The sequence below is a fragment of the Balaenoptera acutorostrata genome, chromosome 20 (genome assembly GCF_949987535.1).
Source record: "Balaenoptera acutorostrata chromosome 20, mBalAcu1.1, whole genome shotgun sequence".
In the NCBI taxonomy this organism is placed as follows: Eukaryota; Metazoa; Chordata; class Mammalia; order Artiodactyla; family Balaenopteridae; genus Balaenoptera; species Balaenoptera acutorostrata.
Genome location: NC_080083.1, coordinates 36,768,359 through 36,781,820, shown reverse-complemented (window position 1 = coordinate 36,781,820; position 13,462 = coordinate 36,768,359). Strand labels below are relative to the sequence as shown.

The window sequence follows — 13,462 nt, the reverse complement described above, 5'->3', positions numbered from 1 at the left end:
ACGTAATTTCTAAAAGAAAACATTAATGTACTGCATATAGGATTTTTATTAAAATGGAGCAAAAAATGTGTTTCATGTCATTGAGAGCTTAATTTGGGGCTAGATTTCTGATTATTTAACTCACCCCAATGTTGCAAAGTTTGTTTTGAAGGGAAGAAAGTAGAGAAAGAAAAGGTGGTTATGTTCTGAAAAATGTAAAAATTTTGAAAGTTTTTCCTGTACAAAATAATTATTTTAATTCAATGTAAATCAGTCAAGGAAACTTCAAACGTATCCATGTCTGGGCTTTAGGAAATCTAGCTTCCTGTGAAATGTGAGAGGAAAGGATTCCGTGTTGATACTAAAGATTTCGGAAGGCTGATTATAACAACAGATCCATTCCTAAATGAGGCCAATCTTGGAATCAGTTCCATTTAGAAACCATTATGTGCTAGGCACTGGAAATAAGATGAAGCTCCTTCTCTCTTGGAGTTTAGGTGTTAAAGGTGTACCAGACAATTAAAAATTTAGCACTAAAATTAAATAGATTACGAAAAGGACTGTGAAGAAAGTAAACTGGGTGCTAGTTACAGTATTTCAAGAAAACTACTTACCATGCTGACTTTAACATACTAAGTGTCTTCTCCATGTGTGCACACAGGGTAGACCGCAGAAAAGTGACACTGTCGTTTTTTCTAGATTAATGGCTCTGTTGAGACAAGGTGGGATGGGGGAAGTTTTCCCATGCTAATGTAAAGGGCCGTTCACTTGGTTTTAGACTCTCTTTCCCAGAATGAACTGCTCACCTGCCCCAAAGCCCTCCTACAGGAGTTCTGGAGTCATCACTGATTCAGTGGTAACCCCTAATAACAGAGTGGTGAATTAATAATGAGACGTGAATACTGAGAGTTTGGAGGAAATGGCAACATTTTAGAATAACTGTAAGGTGTGCTCCCCTCCCGCCACCCTAACTGGTGCTCATTTTGCAGGTCAGCTACTTTTCTTGTCAGCCGTGTGGCCAAAGGGAGGAAGAATGCCTCTCAGACTTCAGCTTTGAGGAGGAAGTGTTCAGATTGCCAGAACTGGACTAGCACTTTTGAATTTCCCAGAATGCCAGGTCTTGTGGTTTCCTTGGGAAGCTCTGCATCCTTCCCAACCCCCCTCCACCCCTGGGCTGCTGGAGTTTGGGGCCACTCGGGTGTGCAGCCCAAATCCCGCCTCATTGTTTGGGGCCAGGGAGGGCAGGGAGGGGTTGGGGAGAGGGCCCGGAAGGAGGTAATTGTCGCCTTTGCAAGGGGAAGGATGGCTGGCGCCCTGGGGACTGTGGGAAAAAGGCCCACTCTGGTGGCGCGCATTGGATCGCCGCACGAATCTAATAACGGTGGCGTAACTAAAGATGTCATAAATAACGGGTGGGACGTTAGGCGGGGAAGGGGCGCGCGATTGTGAACGGTGAGCCCTCGTGTCGCGGCGCTGGCATAGCGGTTCGGTTCGGCTCTGAAGGAGGATGTGGCTCCAGCTCCTCACTGGCCTGGGTCGCTGCGCCTGGGAGCCGCCGCATGTTATGTCGCGGCTGCGCCTCTGTGTCGAGGGTGCGCCCCACGGCTCCTCCTCACATGGCAATGACGTTGGCTTCTAGTCCAGGGATTTCAGCCTCCAGAGTGGGCCCTGGGTCCAGGTGACCCCCAACCCCCCACCCCCCGCGGCTGATCGAGGCTTGGTCTTCACACGTCTCAGGCCCCCCTCCCAAATTGCCCCATGCCCTTACACCCTGGCAGAAGCCGGGGGCTTTAATTACTTGACGTCCTCATCTCCAGTCCAGATGTTGGCCCCGCCTCATCAGGAGTTGACTGAGACTGAGGTTCCATACCCGGACACGGATTCGGTTGGAGAGCTGCCTACAGGGCCAGATCAGTTTGCTGTTCCACATCAGGATCTGAATAACAAGCAAACCCAACATCAAAAGCTCCCAGAGGAAGTTCCTGTGCTGGATTGGAATCAGAATCAGGCCTTGGTTCTGCCTTCTCAACGCAAATGTAAGACTAAAAACATAGGTCTAGATCAGGCTGAAGGTCACCAATCATTTGAAATACTTGTTCCACCTCTAGGTAGTAAGAGCTCAAAACCAATGAAGTTTCTTGTTTCACCCCCAAACCTGAAGAAAGATCTAGTTCAGCATCAACGGCTTGCCAAAGTTGTTGTTGGAACTATAGGCCAATTTGAAAAAAAACACTCTCTAGTGTCTAGAACAACAGTTGCAGGGTGATTATTTAGATCTCAGTATGGATGGATGCCTTTTACCGTGAGGAGAGCCTACCTAGGGATTTTTTGGGGAGCCCAGATGAACCTCCAGAGCCCCCTGAGGAAGCTGAAATTTCTCCATCCCAGCAGGAGGCCCACACTTGTCATCCAGAGCTCACTGAGGAGGCTGAATCTTTACCCCAGCAAGAGGCCCCTGCTCAGCATCCACAGACCCCTGAGGAGGTTGAATTTTTTTCACCCCAGACAGAGGCCCGGGCTCAGCATCCAGAGCCCACTGAAGAGGTAGAGCTACCTCCACTTCAGCAGGAGGCTCCATCTCAGCCTTCAGAGGCCCCTGAGGAACTAGAAACTTCAAGTCCCCAGGAGGCCCTAGCCCAGCCTTTGGAGACACTTAAGGAGGTTGTAGTTCGACCAGTAGCACATCATGGGGTAAATGAAGCTCAGCAGTCAAACTTGTACAATGTCACTGTTAAACCTCTGGATCTGGCACTGACCATAACTCCACAGGTCACCAAAGAGGTTGAACCTTGTCCAGTCCAGCTGGAGACCCCATCTCAGCCTCCAGAGAGCCCTGAGGAGGTTGAACCTGTGCCAGTCCAGCAGGAGGCCCTATCTCAACCTCCAGAGAGCCCCGAGGAGGTTGAACCTTCTCCAGTCCAGCAGCAGGCCCCATCTCAGCCTCCAGAGCTCCCTGAGGAGGTTGAACCTTCTCTACTCCATCAAGAGGCCCCAACTCAGGCTCCAGGGTTCCCTACTGAGTATGTACTTCAAATTCCAGTGAGTGGGGCTTCCCTGGTGGCGCAGTGGTTGAGAATCTGCCTGCCGATGCAGGGGACACGGGATCAGGCCCTGGTCTGGGAAGATCCCACATGCCTCGGAGCAACTAGGCCTGTGAACCACAACTGTTGAGCCTGTGCGTCTGGAGCCTCTGCTCCGCAACAAGAGAGGCCACGATAGTGAGAGGCCCGCACACCACGATGAAGTGTGCCCCCGCTTGCCGCAACTGGAGAAAGCCCTCGCACAGAAACGAAGACCCAACACAGCCAAAAATAAAATAAACAAATAAATAATAATTAAAAATGAATATCTGCTTATAAAAAAAAAGAGTAACCTATTAAAAATTCTTACAGATGAGTAAGAAAAAGAACAGTATCACAATGGCAAAACCCTCATATAAAAAATTCACAAAAATACAAATAAGTTCAAAATTAATTGAAAAATAAATAAATAAAATAAAATTCCAGTGAGAGATGAGGTAGCATCTCTACCTGGCGTTCAGCATCACGCTCATTCAAACTTGCCCAGTGTGACACTTCAACGTCTGGATTTGGAGCTTAACATCACTCCAGAGCCCACTCCGGAAGCTGAGTTTCCTACAGCTCAGCAGGAGGCCCTGGCTCCACCTCTTGAGGATCCTGAGGAGACAGAATCTTCTCCAACCCAACAAGAGACCTCAGCTAAGCCTCCAAAGTCTCCTGGAGAGGTTGAGCCTTCATGTGAGCAGGAGCAGCCAGCTCCGCCTTCTGAGCCCCCGGGGAAGTTGAACCTTCCCCAACCCAGCAGGAGACCACTGGTCAGCCTCCAGAGCCTCTTGTGGAAGCTGAGCCTTCTCCAAGTGAACAGGAACAACCGACTCAGCCTTCTGAGCCTACAGAGCCTCCTGAGGAGGTGAAGCCAGCAACCCAGCAGAAGACCCCAGCTCAGCTTTCAGAGTCTTTTGGAGAAGCTGAAAGTTCTGCAACCCAGGAGGAAGCCTCAGCTCAGTCTCCAGAGCCCCCTAGTGAGGCAGAATGGTGTCCAACCCAGCAGGAGATCCCAGCTCTGTCTCCAGCGGAGATAGATAGATCCTTCTGCAACCCTGCCCGAGCTACCAGCTCAGCCTGCAGAGCCTTCTTGAGGGGAGGTGGAACCTTCTGCAACTCAACAGGAACAGCCAGCTCAACCTCCAGAGCATCATGAAATGACAGTTTCACCTCCAAGTCACCGTCATGCTCAGCATTCAAACTTATCCAGTGTCGCTGTCAAACCTGCAGATGTGGAGCTTACCATAACAAAAGAACCCACTCCAGAGGTGGGACCTTCTCCAAATCAGCACAAGCCTTCAGCTCAGCCCTCAGTGCCCCTTACTAATGCAGAATTTTCTACAACCCAGCATGAGGCCCCCACGCTGCCTTCACAGCCACCTGAGGAGGTTGAACCTTTGCCAGTTCAACAGGAGGCTCCAGCCCAATCTCCAGAAGCCGGTGCACATAATAAACCTTCAGTACAAGAGGAGACCCCAGCTCAGTATCCAGAGCATCCTGGAGAAGAAGTTATACCTGCCACAACCCAGCAGGAGACTCCAGATCAGCATCCACAGGCTCCTGAGCTTGTACCTTCTCCACCTCAGCAGGCAGCCACAGCTCAGCCTCCACAGTCTCCTGGTGAGGTTGACTCCTCTCCAACCCAGTCTCCAGAGCTCTCTAATGTGACTGTAGTTTTCTCTCCAGAGCATCATGTGACAACAGTTTCTCCTCTAGGTCAGGATCAAGCTCAGCTTCTGCAGCGGCCCGATGTCACTGTTAAACCTGTGGATCTTGCACGTATCGTAACTCCAGCGTTCACTAATGAGGTTGAAACTTCTCCACCCCAACAAGAAACCTCGGCTCAGTCTACAGAGTCCCCTGAGCAGGTGGAAGCTTTGTCAGTCCAGCAAGAGGTTTCAGATCAGCATCCAACCCCCTCTGAAAATGTTGAACCTTCTCCAGTTCAGCAGGGAGCCCCAACTCAACCTGAAGAGCTTCCTGAGGAAACTGAACCTTCTCCAAGGCAGCAGGAGAGCTCAGCTCAGCATCCAAAGCACACTGAGTGGGTTGGACCTTCTCCAGTCCAGCATCAGCACCCAACTCAGCCTCCAGGGGCCTCTACAGATGGTGCAGCTCAACCTTCAGTACATAATGAAGTGACATTCTCACCTCTAGGTCCAGGTGAAGTTGAACATCCAGTGTTGCCTAATATCACAGGTAAACACGTGGATCTGGCGGTTGTCTTAACTCTAGAGCCCACTAAAGAGGTTGAACATCCTCCAGTGCAGCAGGAGGACTCTACTCAGACTCCAGATCCCCCTGGAGGGATAGACCTTTCTTTAGTCTCCGAGGAGCCCCCAGCTCAGTCTGCAGTTGCCCAGGGGGGCTCAGCTATATCTCCTGAGCCCCCTAAGGAGGTGGCACCTTCTCCCACACAGCAGGAGCTTCTGGCTCAGTCACTAGAGCTCCCTGCAAAAGTGGAACCATTTCCAGTCCCTCAAGGGACCCTTCCTCAGCTTCTACAGCCCCCTGAGAATATGGAGTCTTCTCTAGTCCAACAGGAGTTCCCAGACCTACCTCTGGAACCCCTGAAAGAGACAGAACCTTCTCCAGCCCAGCAGGAGGCCCCATCTCAGCCTCCAGCGGCACCTAAGGAGGTTTTAGCACAAACTGCAGTGCATTATGAGATGACAGTTCCAACACTTGGACAGGATCAAGCTGAGCTTTCAAACTTGCCCAGTGTCACAGTTAAACCTTTGGACCAGGGGCTTCCCACAGCTCCAGAACCTACAATGGAGGGTGAACATTCTACAGCCCTGCAGCATACTGCAGTTCCTCCAACATACCCCGAGGTGACATTTCCAAATCCAGAGCAAGTTCACGCGCAGCATCCAACCTTGACTGATGTTACAGTTCAACCTTTGGATCTTCAACTGACCATAAGGCCAGAGCCCACTAAGGAGGATGAACCTTCTCCAACCATGCAGGAGACCTTAACCCAGCCTCCATAACCACCTAAGGATGTTTTTGTAGCTCAGCCTCCAGTATATCAGAACGCAATAGTTCCAGCACCAGATCAGGATTCCACTGAGCCTCCAACATGACCCAGTGTCACAGTTCAGCCTTTAGACCAGGGGCTTACCACAACTCCAGAGCCTACTATGGAGGCTGAACATTCCACACTCCTGCAGGAGACTATAGTTTCTCCAACATACTCTGAGGTGACACTTCCAAATCCAGAGCAAGTTCAGGCTCAGCATCCAACCTTGACTGAGGTCAAAGTTCAACCTTTGGACCTGGAACTTACGTTAACTCTGGAATCCAGTATGGAGGTTAAACCTCCTCCAACCATGCAGCAGACCCAAGCTCAGCCTCCAGAGTTCATTAAGGAAGTTATAGCTCAGTCTCCATTGTATCCCGAGGTGACAGTTCCAGCACCAGATCAAGATCATGCTGAGCATCCAACATCACCCAGTATCACAGTTAAACCTTTGGAGCTGGAGCTTACCACAACTCCAGAACCTACTACAGAGTGTGTACATTCTACAGCCCAGCAGCAGACTACAACTCCCCCTCCAAAACACCCTGAGATGACACTTGCACAGCCAAACCTGACTCAAGTCACAATTCAACCTATGGATGTGGAACTTACCGTTACTGCAGTATCCAATATGGAGACTTTACCTTCTGCAATCATGCAGGAGACCCCACCTCAGCCTCCAGAGGCACCTCAGGAGGTTGTAGTTCAATCTCCATTCCAGCAGGAGGTGACAGTTCCAACCCCAGGTAAGGATCAAGGTCAGCATTCAACATCATCCAGCGTCATAGTTCATCATGTGGACCTAGAGCAAACCACAACTCCAGAAACCACTATGGAGGCTGGACATTCTTCATCCCTACAGCAGACTACAGCTCCTCCTCCAAAACACCCTGAGGTGACACTCGCACAACCAAACCTGACTCAACTCACAGTTCCACCTGGGGACCTGGGACTTAATATATCTCAGCAACCAAGGCCATCCGAGACAGTTCTTTTTCCTTCGACTCAGTATTCAGTATCCACAGGTCTTCCTGGTGTAAAATATACCCCAGAAAAGAAGCAGCCAGAACAGAATGCCACCAGAAACATCAGCATATGTGAGCTCTGTACCTGCAAAAATGAGACGCTGTCGTGTGTTGGTCTCAGCCCCAAGCAGAAGCTCCACATAGTGCCTGAGCCAGAGCCTAATGCCTACAAGGGCACCTTCACTATCATGTAAGAATCGCCTTTCTTCATTTGTTCTCTGCATCCTGCCTGACATGGCAGCCTTTCTTCAGGTCTTCCTGGGTCCTCTTTATCTCCCCAACCCTCATTGACTGACTTTCTGTTTCTACCTTTTGTTTGTCCATGATTCCTTATCTTCATTCTCCTTCTTACTATTTTTCCCTCTCCTCCAGTCTTTTACTTTTAATTGCCCTTATTTTTTCCTTCTCCATTTTTTACCCCATTAGTTAATTCCTTAACATCTACTCTTCTCCCACCTTTACTCCATCGTCTTTATAGCAACATGTCCCTCTCCCCATCTCATTGGTGGTAATACTACAAAGTGGTTAAGAGTAGAGATTCCGCAGCCAGACTACCTGGGTTTGAATCCAGCTCTGTCATTTATTAGTTTTATGACTCAATTTCCTCATCTGTGAAATGGGGATTATGGTAGTCATCATCTCATAGGATGTCTCCTATGACTCATAAATCTCCCCATGACTCGAATCTCATTGGAAGATTTAGATGAGTTAATATAGGTAAAGGTCTTCTATCAGTGCCTAGCATATATTTTAGTGTTAGCTATTATTATTATTCAATCCCTCAGTTATATCTAGAACTCATCTTTGTCCCCTGGCTTTCTATATGTAGCACCCATTTTGTGCCCAACCCAGGGCTAAGTACTGTGGGAGCCACAGAAGTGTATGGCATTGTCTCCAGAACATGACAATGACAAGTGGGAAGAAAGGGGATATGCCTTAAAAGGGAGGTAATATATAATTTAGTGTTAAGAGAAATACAGATAGGTGCTGTAATTCACCAGAACCTGTAATCACAGGGGTGTGGAGGTCACGGAAGGCTGCATGGATAAGCTAAATCTTTAGCTGGGACTTAAAGATTGGCTGTGATTTGTCAGCAAAATAATAGGCAGTACAGTCTAGGCAAAGGTGTGACTGCATGGATGATCAGAATTTAATAGATTAGTCTGGCTGTAAAGAATTGGGTTAGGCAACAATGAAAGATAGGATTATGAAAAACCTTGGCTCTCGGCAATGGGGGTTTGAAAGTTACGCTGTAAGATATGGGGAGCCACTGCAAGTTTTCAAGCAAGAGAGACAAATGATTAAAACAAGAGGCTTATTTTAGATTTCATATGTAGAGCGATCTAGAGACGAAAGCTTGATTCAGGGAGACCAAATAGAATACTTTAGCAAAATCTTGGAGTAAAGTGAGAAGGGGCCAAATTAGACTGGTTGTGATGGAAGTAGAAAGAAAATCCTGAGAGTACTACTGAGGAGAAACTGACAAGATGTAGTAATTGACTAGAGTTGGGGGATTGTAGTACAGGAAAGAGACAAATCACATGTGTTGATGGGCAGAATGATGGTGGTATAACCGGTGGAAATCTAGCACTTGAGAAGCAGAGTCAGTTTTGAGGGAGATGAGTTCAGTCTTAGGCATCTTTTATTGGTGAGCATAAGGCAACCAGAAGGCTCTGTTTGAGTGGAACTGTCCCTCAGGCAGATGGGCAGACAGATATCCGTTATGACGTATTTCTGACTCGCGTGAAAAATGTGCATATAAACTGAATAGTTACATTGTTGCTGAAGGAAGAGGACAAAGCTAAAGCTAAAGATTCAAAGTCATCCACTGAGTTAGTGGTTCAAACTGAACCTCAGGCATTTAACAGTTTCCCTTAAACATGTCTAATTCATGGATACATTCTCACTGTTTAAAAAAAGAAATGTCACAGAAGTATAGAGGATAAAATGTGAAAATTCCACCCCACCTTCCCTACCACCAATAAGGTAACTCCTGTTACTGTTTTGATGTGTTTCCTTCCTTCCGATCTCTTTCCTTTGCAGTTTGTTCCCCTAATGAGATAATAACTTTACTCCTTGCTCAGTGACTTGTGATTTTCCCTATGCAATATGTTTAAGAGATGTTTTCGGGGGCTTCCCTGGTGGCGCAGTGGTTAAGAACCCGCCTGCCAATGCAGGGGACACGGGTTCGAGCCCTGGTCTGGGAAGATCCCACATGCCATGGAGCAACTAAGCCCGTGCGCCACAACTACTGAGCCTGCGCTCTAGAGCCTGCGAGCCACAACTACTGAGCCCACGTGCTGCAACTACTGAAGCCCGCACGGCCTAGAGCCCGTGCTCCGCAACAAGAGAAGTCACCGCAATGAGAAGCCTGCACATCGCAACGAAGAGTAGCCCCCGTTCACCACAACTAGAGAAGGCCCGCACGCAGCAACGAAGACCCAATACAACCACATATAACTAATAAATTAATTAATTAAAAAAAAAAAGATGTTTTCGTATTAGTCCCTCTAATTTCTAATTGCCGTATCCTTCTAACACCTGGAGAGATTCTGAGGGCACTGAGCCAAAGCTTTGGTGTTGCCTGGCATAGGATTTCTGTATATTTATTCGCTGATATTGATAAATGTTTGCCATTTTTCTCATTGATGTGTAGGAGTCACTTTAGACACATAAGTGATTTTGGAAAAAAAGTAATTGGCATTATGTATCCAAGAAATTGGACAGATAGGAAGTTCAGGTTCTGAGGAGATGCCTCATTGTTTGTGCCAGTGGCCTCACAGTATGCTTTTATTAATTGTGCACACTGGGAAGCTGAGAAGCTGTGGGAATTAGAAAGCTGGTCTTTTCTGCATTTGAATATTCCCCACACGGTGGCCATGATTCTTTTCCTTAGTCTCTACATTTTTTTCCTACCTATTCAAGGATATGAACTGTGTTTCTTCACAGAAATTTCCCAGGAAACTCTATTTCTTACATTGATGAAAGTATATGGAAGGCATACCGCTGGGCTGAGAAGCTGTGAGTATACTCTCCCCAAATATGAATACAAAAAGCTAACTGCATTGTAAGATCCTTCCTGGTCCAGAATTTTGAGGTCAATGCCTGTGAGAAAAGGTATTTCCCCTTCCATATCCCAAAGCAGCCTAATGATTAAAATTCTGTGTTTATTTTAAAACTCAAATTTGGCAGGACCTCTTTAAAATCAGTAAGAGCCAATTTAAACTTATTTTCCATTATACAAGTAATACATGATTATATTCTCAATAGATAATAATGAAATAACAGGTATAGTGAAAACCCTCTTTGTGCCCTAATCCCCCACCCACTACTTTGAGTTTAGTATTAATCCTTCCAGACTCTTTTCCATACGTTTGAATACATACGTATTTACAGATAGCAAAATAGGTTTGTGTGTTTTCTTATGTTTTTTTTACATAAGTAACATCCTGCAACTTGATTCCTTCATTTCATGATATGTCTTACATTTCTTTCCTTCCCATTACATAGAGCATTACCCCATTCATTTAAACTCCTGCATAATATTCCATAGTATGAATGTATCACAGTTTAATAATGCCCCTATTGAAGGATGTTTAGATTGTGTCCAGTTTTCTTGTTACTTGCATTGCTGCAATGAATATCTTTGTACATGCATTTTTGTGACCCTGTTCATTTATTTCTATAGAATAGTTATCTAGAAATGTTATTGTTGGGGTGAAGACTATTTAGATATAAAATTTTAATTGCCCTCAAAAAAGTTGTGCCAGCTTATACTACAGTCATCATGCTGTGATGCCATTCATTTCCCCACACCCTTCCACCACTGGATATTCTCCCCCTTTTTTTTTTTTTTTGCTAATGTGCCGGGTGAGTAAAAGGGGTCCCATCTGAATTTGAATTTTTCTTATTACTTGTGAACTTAAATATCTTTATATGTTTACTGAACATTTGTATTTCATCTCTGAATTCTGTCCTTTGCCCATTTTTCTGTTACTATATTTTTATTGATTTGTAGAGAATGTCAGTTTAGATACATAAGTGATTTTAGAAAAAAATTTTCAAAGTAATTTTTCATGACAATCTGTGGTCATATCCTTAGTTCAACTTGAATAGACAAGTCATAAATGACTTCTGAATTAATAATAAGAGACATAACAGTCAATCTAAAAACAGGTATTATGACCACCTTTAAAGAGATGCCCCCTTAATCTGTCATCTTATTGGTAAGGAAAAAAATGCTAGAACCAGGCAATTTTTTAAAAATTTGCAGACTTCCTAAATATTATATGTAGTTTATATTTCCCGTGATAGTATCTAACTTGGAGATTTTATTTCCCAAACTTGTAAGAAAAATGAAAGTCATTTGGCACAAGAAATAGATAACTTCCTCTGGGAGTGGAGGGGGGTGGTAGACTGAGGGATAGAGGTAAGAGAAAAAGTTTGAATTGTGTGCTACATATTTTTGGAATTTTGTGATGTGAATATATATGACATTTTAAAAAAATAAATTGAAATTAAAAAAATAATTTTTAAAAAGCATGTGTTTGGGAGGCGATACACTATAACATGTGTCTGGCAAGGTTTGAAGATTTCTAAGTCAGCTTGAGGTTTCTACCTTATAAGCAGAGGTTCCTAACTTGAGGTCAGTTGTTCCCCAAAGCAGAATTTCTTAACCTCCCTCCTGCTCCCCCGTGTATACCTCTTTGGCAAGCTGCAGAAGCTTATGTTCTTGGGATAATATTTTAAAATGTATAATAAGTCAAAATATATAGCAAACAAAGGAAACCAACTATACTGAAATAGTTTTCGGAATATTTTTAAAATTAGTGAAATAGTAATAAATATGCTTCTCTTAACACATTAAATAACAAGATCTAGTGGTAGGTCTAATAAATATTATAACTCCAGGGTAGTGATGAGAAAAAATGATATTTCGAGGTATCTGCAGCATATACGTGATATGAAATGACCTGTGATTTCTATTGGGGACCAAATTAACTATATTGCTGATCTACTGTGGTTTGTTGCCTACATTCATAATGGAAGGAAGTGCTGGTTTTAGTTAGAGATTTGTGAAAACTGAGATGTAATTTTATTTCCCATCCAAGTTTGGCACTCTGGATTCAGTCCTGTCTATTCACAGACCTCTGCCCTAAAAGGATGATCCACAAGTCGAAATTGCATGCACACTTTTGCATGTGTTCAAGAAAGTGCAGTTTTTTAGGGAAAAGAACCATTGCTTTTAATGAAATTCTCAAAGGATTCTTGTCTCAAAAGATTGAGGCACAAGTGTAGGGGAGAAGAAACACATTTCTTTTCCTATATTTATCCTCATGAGTGACGTTAAATGGATAATTTTTTTTAAGTAAACGTGTCTGATAGTTGATAACTTGTCACTTTCTGAATTCATTCAATAAATATTTTTTGAGTATCTACTATATGCCAGGAACTGTTTTACATGTTAGGGTTACAGGCCCAAGAATGAAACAGCCCAAGTATCCCAGTTCTCAGGGGGTTTACAAATATATAAAAATAAGTATATATGTATAATAAATAGATATAATTTCAAGCATTGCTAAGTACTTTGGAGAGAAAGAAAGCAGGGGAAGGAGAGTAAATCAGTTCCAGAAAGGCCTCTTGTTTGCATTTTATATATATAGTTAAATCAATCAAACAAACCAACCCTGAGCCCTCTCATTTTCCTAGAAGTTACAGAGGTGGAGAGAAGGATAATTGTCAATAATACAGAATCAAGAATGAATGTGAAATTTAGAAGATTGCCTTAGACCGAACCCTGCTCAGAAGTTAGAAATGGATCTTTCTTAAATGTTACTTCATGCCTGGTTTTGATATTTTCATGGTGTGAGAAATTTTTAGATCTGGCTTTAACTCTGATTCCCCATAGTTTTAAAATGTTTTCTTCAGTCAAAATGAATATTTGGAGTTCTACAGATTAATGTATTTTATTTCAGTTATTCAGTTATTGCTTATTTGAAGCTCCTTTTTGGGTAATTTTTTGGTGACTGACTCATTCTCAGTGTAAACTTTACTTCTAGGCTGAATTTACCGTTGTTATTTTTAAAATTTCTACTATCCTGTCATCCAAACAACTTCACAGAAAAAAACCCCATTAACTTGAAATACATACTGTTTGGTTACCCCCTGTCTCACCATGATATTCAAACTCTAAACAGTCTGATATGGGCATCAGCCAATCAGAGAAGACAGTGCCATAAAGAGTTGAGGATCAGCCCCATCTCTTTGCTGTACTTACTGAATCCTTGTCAACGTTCAAAGTTATAATTAGTATATATGAGTTCCACTTTTGTGTAGCGTCTTTTCATATACCATCATTTCCTGTGATGTTT

The 13,462-nt window shown here is 44.3% G+C and overlaps 1 pseudogene; it reads left to right on the top strand.

Moving 5' to 3' along the window:
* The window catches only part of LOC103016731 (leucine-rich repeat-containing protein 37A3-like), a 74,351-nt pseudogene that overhangs the window by 7,852 nt on the left and 53,037 nt on the right, over positions 1 to 13,462 (top strand).